Genomic DNA, 6,698 nt, shown 5'->3' with positions numbered 1-6,698 from the left:
TGCTTTTGGGCTTTAGATTATTTGGTACTTACTCTTTTCCTTTTCTGTTAGGAGCTTTTATAGAGCTGAATGAGCTGTTTCATAAAAAGTTGGTGGTAATCTGTAAAATCATTTGGCCTGGTGTTTTGTTTGCTTTGCTTTTTGCAGAAAGGGTTTTAACTGGATTAAATTTCTTTCTTTGTTGTTGTTGTTGTAATGTGCTGTGGAGTCAGTTCCAACTCATAGTGACCCTGTACAGGGTTTCCGAGGCTGTAAATCTTTACGGGAGTAGAAAGCTTCAGCTTTCTCCTGCGGAACAGCTGGTAATTTCGAACTGCTGACCCTGAGGTTCACAGCCTGATTCGTAACCACTGTGTTACCAGAGCTCCTTAAATTTCTTTCTTTAGTGCTTATAAAATAAGGTCATTTCAATTTCTAAAATATCCTTATGATTTAGTTTTTTTGGTTAAGCTATATTTTTATGATAATCTGTTTGCCTTAGTTTTCTTCTTTTTGGCATGAAATTGTTCAGTGTTCACATTTTATTTTGGCTCTTTACTGGTTCAATAATTATGTCCACTTTCTTGTTCTTAATATTTATTTTTTTTGTCTTCTTTCCTTTTTACTGTTCAATCATGTTAGACAATGTATCCTTTCTAAGACTTTTTAAGAACTCATGTTTGAGTTCATTGCTTCTTTCCATTGTATCATATGCTTTCATTAAAATTGTATTCTTACCTTTCATTTCTCCTTTCCATTTTCCTTTGATCAAAAAAAAAGTGATTTTGAGCTTATGTTTATTGTCACAGTAGTGCTTACAGTCAGATTTCTCTGCATAAACTTCATACTTTCTGGTCCATTCATATGTGAAAGATAAGGAGGACAGAGTAGAAGAAACGGTTACTTTCAAGTTGCTGTTGTTGTTAGGTGCCATTGAGTTGGTACTGACCCATAGCGAACTTATGCACAGCAGAATGAAACACTGCCTGATCTTGGGCCATCCTCACTACTGTTGCCACGCTTGAGTTCATTGATGCTGCCACTTGGCTAATCCATCTCATTGTGGTTTTCCTTTATTTCTCTGACCCTCCACCTTACCAAAGATGATATCCTTCTCTAGCAACTGGTCCCTCCTGACAATATGTCCAAATTATGAGAGACGAAGTTTGGCCAATTTGGCCTCCAAGGAGCACTCTGGTTGTACTTCTTCCACAACGGATCTATTGGTGCTTTAAAGTTAAGAACCCAGAATTGTATCCTAATTCTAGTTTTAATTGTTGATCTTAAGGTAGTCTATCTAAACCTTTAGTTCTTCATCTAGCAGATGAAATGGACTCCTGGTGTGGCGCTGTAAGATAAACAGTGGACTGTGAACCATAAAGTCAGCAGTTCAAACCCACCAGATGCTCCTCATAAACCCTGTATAGGGTCGATTGAGTTGAAATCAACTCGATGGCACTGAACAACAAAGAGGATTAACTCCTTTGACCTAGCTGATTTTAGAAGACCTTATTTGTTCTATCAGTCTGATTTATGTTGTTTTCCCCTCTTGATTCTGATAAAATAAATTTCTGAATGTTGTTTCCCAGCTTTTACTGTATTCTATTGGAGATATCTAGGCTGATATGGGGGTGCGGGGAACAGGAAAATCCAAATACATTTTTATTCTTCCTTGGTTACCATGGTAAGAAAGTATAGATTATAAAATACAGAGATACTTAACCAGGATCCCTGAGAGGAAGTAACCTTTCGACACAGGTAGTTGAAGAATTTAAAAGTATTTTGTCATCCCCTTTCTCAAAAGATAAAATAGAAAGGAGAAAGTGTTAAGGAATATTTACAATTCAGAGACTTTAGTGGTAGAAACAAGTAAGCAAAAGTACTAAGCAGGTGAGCAAAGACCTTGTTGTTGTGAAGTGCCATCGAGTCGGTTCCAACCCATAGCGACCCTGTACAGGGTTTCCAAGGGTGTAAATCTTTACGGGAGTAGAAAGCCTCATCTTTCTCCCGCGGAGCGGCTGGTAGTTTCGAACTGCTGACCTTAAGGTTCGCAGCCTGATTCGTAACCACTACGCTACCAGAGCTCCTTGAGCAAAGACCTTATTTAAGTTTAAATATATACTTTTTCAGTTTTTTCTAATGATTACAGTACTTCGAATTTTTACCAAATAACAACAAAAGCTTCTTAGAGTTAGTAAGCTATTTATTATCAAGACTTTATTTAATTCTCATGAATGTAAGTTTATGCCTTATGTTTGTTATAAAAATAATATTTGCTCACCTAAGCCATAAAATGGAGTCCTGGTGTGGCACTGTTGGATAATCACGCTACCACAAGGTCGGTTTCTACTACACAGTCAGCCATTTGCTCCTTGGGAACACTATACAGGGTTGCTATGAGTCGGAATTGACTCGATGACAATTAACAATAGCAACAATAAGCCATAAAACAGATTTACCAGCTGTATCATTCAGAGTCCAATTAGGAAAGCAGAATTCACGAAGTAGTTCAATGGTGGTGGTGATTGCATGCCGTGGAGTCAGTTCTCTCTTATTCAGACCCTGTTTAGGATTTCTGAGGCTGCAAATCTTTATGGGAACAGAAAGACTCATCTTTCTCCCTCAGAACAGCAGGAAGATTCGAACTGCTGACCTTGCAGTTAGCAGCTCAACTTGTAACCCACTATACTACCAGGGCCAATTCATAACCCACTGTGCTACTAGAGCTCGTTGAGGTAATTCAATGGAGAAAATTTAATGTGGGGAACTAGTTACAAATGAATTGGTGAGGTAAAACCAGGATTGTTGTTGTTGTTAAGTGCCATCGAGTCAATTCTGACCCATAGCGATTCTGTATAGGGTTTCCGCGGAGTAGCTGGTGAGCTTGAACCACCAACCTGGCAGTTCAAACGGATTTGCAGTCTGGCGTATTAACCCACAGCGCCACACCAGGATTTACCACTATATAAATCATGGAACTGCTTTTGTTCATTGAAGACCTTCAAAACCTTGAATTGGTTTTTCCTTGTAACATGCTGAGCAACTTACAGGCATTATTGTTTATAAAATAATCCTTGGAGGAATGTATAGTTACTATTATACTCATTTATAAATGTCCATAGCTAGTATAAGGCAGAGTCAGAATTTGAATCAATTTGCCTTTAAAATTCTCATTCCACCTTGTCTGGTAATGTACACATTCTGTGAGAGGGCTTCAAAAAGTTTGTGGAAAAATTCCATTATCTTTAGATTCCATTTTTCTGTGAACTTTTTGAAGCCCCCTCATATCCCTTCTATAGCTGACTATATCAGTCAGTGCCTTCCCTTGTTTCTCTTCCTCTTGAATTGCTTTTACTTCTCTTAGTTGTTCATAACCTTTTTTTGTTACTTTAACGCTCCTCAACTTACCTGGTGGATTATGGTTTTCTGGGAAAGCACATTCCTAGATGTACTAGGGGGCTTAAAAAAATTTGTTAAAAAAATTCCATTATCTTCAGTTCCATTTTTCTACACATGTTTTGAAGTCCCCTTGTATATGGGTGTTCACATGACTAAGATTGTTGGAGTTATACATAAATCCTGGATCTAGCTTTAACTCTATCACAAACTTTATCACTGATATGACACATCAGCATTCCAGCACCGTGATAACATACACCTACTCTGGTAGTGTAGTGGTTACGAATCAGGCTGTGAACCTCAGGGTCAGCAGTTCGAAATTACCAGCCGCTCCGCGGGAGAAAGATGAGGCTTTCTGCTCCCGTTAAGATTTACAGCCTTGGAAACCCTGTTCAGGGTCGCTATGGATCGGAACTGACTCGATGACACTTAACAACAACAACAACTATATGATAAGCACTGGACTGCTCACCCCAAAGTCGGTGGTTTACACTCACCAGCTGCTCCTTGAAAACCTATACAGGGTTGCTCTGAGTTGGAACTGACTCGATGGCATTTAACAATAACTCTGCAAGAGATAGTGTATATTCCTTAGGCTCATATTCAAGGTTTTTCTCATTCAGGTTCAGCCTTTTAATATCCTACTCAATATTTATATTTTACAATAAATGAAGATTTTTGAAAATTGAGAATGAATTCAGCACCCACCTAATGAAGTAAGAAAACCAGCAGGGTAGTACAACAGGGACACATGTATCTCACTTCTCCCTCCCATGGTAATGATACTCTATTCCAACGGAAGTGTTCTTTTCTTTTCTTGTTTCTTATAAATATTGTTAAGTCATTTCTAAAGGACTGTTTATAAATATTTTCCTGGCTTGTGGTCAGTGCTTATCCTACAGCACCACACCAAGACTTCTAGCAATGTCTGTTGCCTTAAAATCAAATTTATCTGATAATAATATATATCAGTTTTTAGGGAAAGGGTTAATGTTTGCTTAAGGATGGCACTTAACAACAGTAACACCAAGGAGTCCTGGTGGCACAGTGTTTAAAGTGCTCAACTGCTACCAAAAGGTTGGTGGTTTGAATCTATCAGCTGTAGAAGAAAGATGTGGCAGTCTGGGCAGTTTTACTTGGTTTTGTAAGCTTGCTGTGCGTTAGAACCCCCTTTACAACAGTGGGTTGGGTTTGGGTTTCAGTATTTGCGTGATAACTTTCCACTTTTCTGTATTTTTAGTTTTAGCAGCCTATAGTTGAATTTACCTATCTTATGCAGTCTGACAGCCTTCATTTTTAATAGTCAAGACATTTAGACTTCATTTACTTACTGATATATTTCCATTTAAATGTACTATTTTTGTTTGTAATTTGGATTTATTTTATTGTTGGTTATCTTAGAAATTAAAACATATGTCTCTGGCTTGCACAAGATTAATGTGAATTGATACTGCTACCTTTCTCATAGCTAAGGGAAGGACCTTGAGATACTTTGACTCCTTTTTGACTGATGGTTGAGTCCTTTGACTTCCTTCTGACCTTCATGCCAATGTCATGCATTCCAATTAAGGACAAGTTAAAAACAAAACGTGATTCCCATAGCTCAGAAGTTAATTCATTAGTGTAAACTTTTTTATTTAAAAACAATGTGAAAGAAAAGAAACTTTCAGATCAAGAAATTAGAAAAAGAAAAACTAAAATACAACTCACAGAAAAACAGGAGAAATGAAATATTACAGAGGTAGGAAAAAACTAGTCTGTAGATAAACTAAAGCTGGGTTTTTGAAGAATTCAAATAAACTGGTACAACCTTTGACATACTAAAATAAATAAATACAAACAGAAGTAAAAAGATGTATCGACAGACACATAGTTTTAAAAATTTAAAGAAATGAAAATGTACAATCCATGCTAACATGTGATTGTTACATGTCATCCAGTTGATTCTGACTCATAGCAATCCTGTTTGACAGAGTAGACCTGCTCCAGAGTTTCCGAAGCTGACATCTTTAGGGGAGCAGATCTCTAGGTCTTTCTCCTTTGGTTTCACCCTTCAGTTTTCAGTCATGTGCTTAACAACACAGTTGTGCAAGAAATTTAGCTTTATTTTTCTATAATTCATCTCATCTTATTTTCAAAGCCCGCATTCACTGGAACAGGATGGAAACTTGACTGCAGTCAGTTTGGAGTTTCCTCTTTGGGTCTCGTTTCAGGAGTAGGAACTGTCCGCCATCAAGCCAATTCTGACTCATAGTGACCTATAGGATAGAGTGGACTGCTCCATAGGGCTTCTGATCTTTACTGAAGCATACGACCTCATCTTTCTCCTGTGGAACAGCTGGTAGATTTGAACCACAGTCTTTTGGTTAGCTCAATGCTTAACCCATGGTACCACCAGGGATCCATTAGGAGTAGGAGGTGGTCTCTGTATACCAAGACATTGGAGGGGAAAGTATTCACTTTTCCTTATGTTATCTGTTTACTTGTGCTTATGTTATCTGTTCATGCAGGTGTTTTCTGAAATATCCATCATTCTGTCTGGTCTTTTATTATTGATACACATCATTTGCCACTGAGGTGACTTCCTGTCTGCCTGGACCCTTTAGGTACGGTGAGTCTTTGTTACTTCCACATCAGTAGGGACACAGGCATAATGCTGCATCCTCACTGCCATGCTGGGACAGTAAACACAGGGCTATTGAAACTCTGGCCAGCATAATTTCACTTCTCAGTCATTTCTTTTCTAGTGTCATATTACTACTAACCTCAAGTACTCCTCCCTACTTTCAGTCCCTCAAATTTATATGGAGTAAAGTTTACAGTTCCCTGGTGCTATGTCTATGAATCAGTATAGGGTCCATTTGGGGGGGAAATCTGTCAATGTCTACATATTGCCTCTGAGCTGGGGGAAATTTCTTTCTAGGTTTATTGCAATTTGAGATGAGGTCGTGGGAAGTTGAGAAAGCCCAATTTCTTTCAGCTGTGTTTCTCCTAAGTATTTTATCTATATATGGAACCTTCTCTTTTTCTCTAAAAGAAAAATCACGTCTAGGAAGACTTCTTTTTATCTGCTTTCGACCCTGGCTTACCCTTCCCCTAAAGCAATGGACTTACAACTTCCTAACTGCTTGAAGTACGTATGGGAGGAGGAGCAAGGAAAAAATAAATGGGAAGGAGGAATAAACAAACAAACCTTAATTTATATTTCCAAAGTATTACCCTGCTCCATAAAAAACATGTTGAGCTAAAGAATTTATGAAACAATGTTTGCTAATATTTATTGAACAATTAGTATATATTAGACCCTGTTCTAGGGAATA

The sequence above is a fragment of the Chrysochloris asiatica genome, unplaced genomic scaffold (genome assembly GCF_000296735.1).
Source record: "Chrysochloris asiatica unplaced genomic scaffold, ChrAsi1.0 scaffold00009, whole genome shotgun sequence".
In the NCBI taxonomy this organism is placed as follows: domain Eukaryota; kingdom Metazoa; phylum Chordata; class Mammalia; order Afrosoricida; family Chrysochloridae; genus Chrysochloris; species Chrysochloris asiatica.
This window is presented reverse-complemented; position numbering follows the sequence as displayed.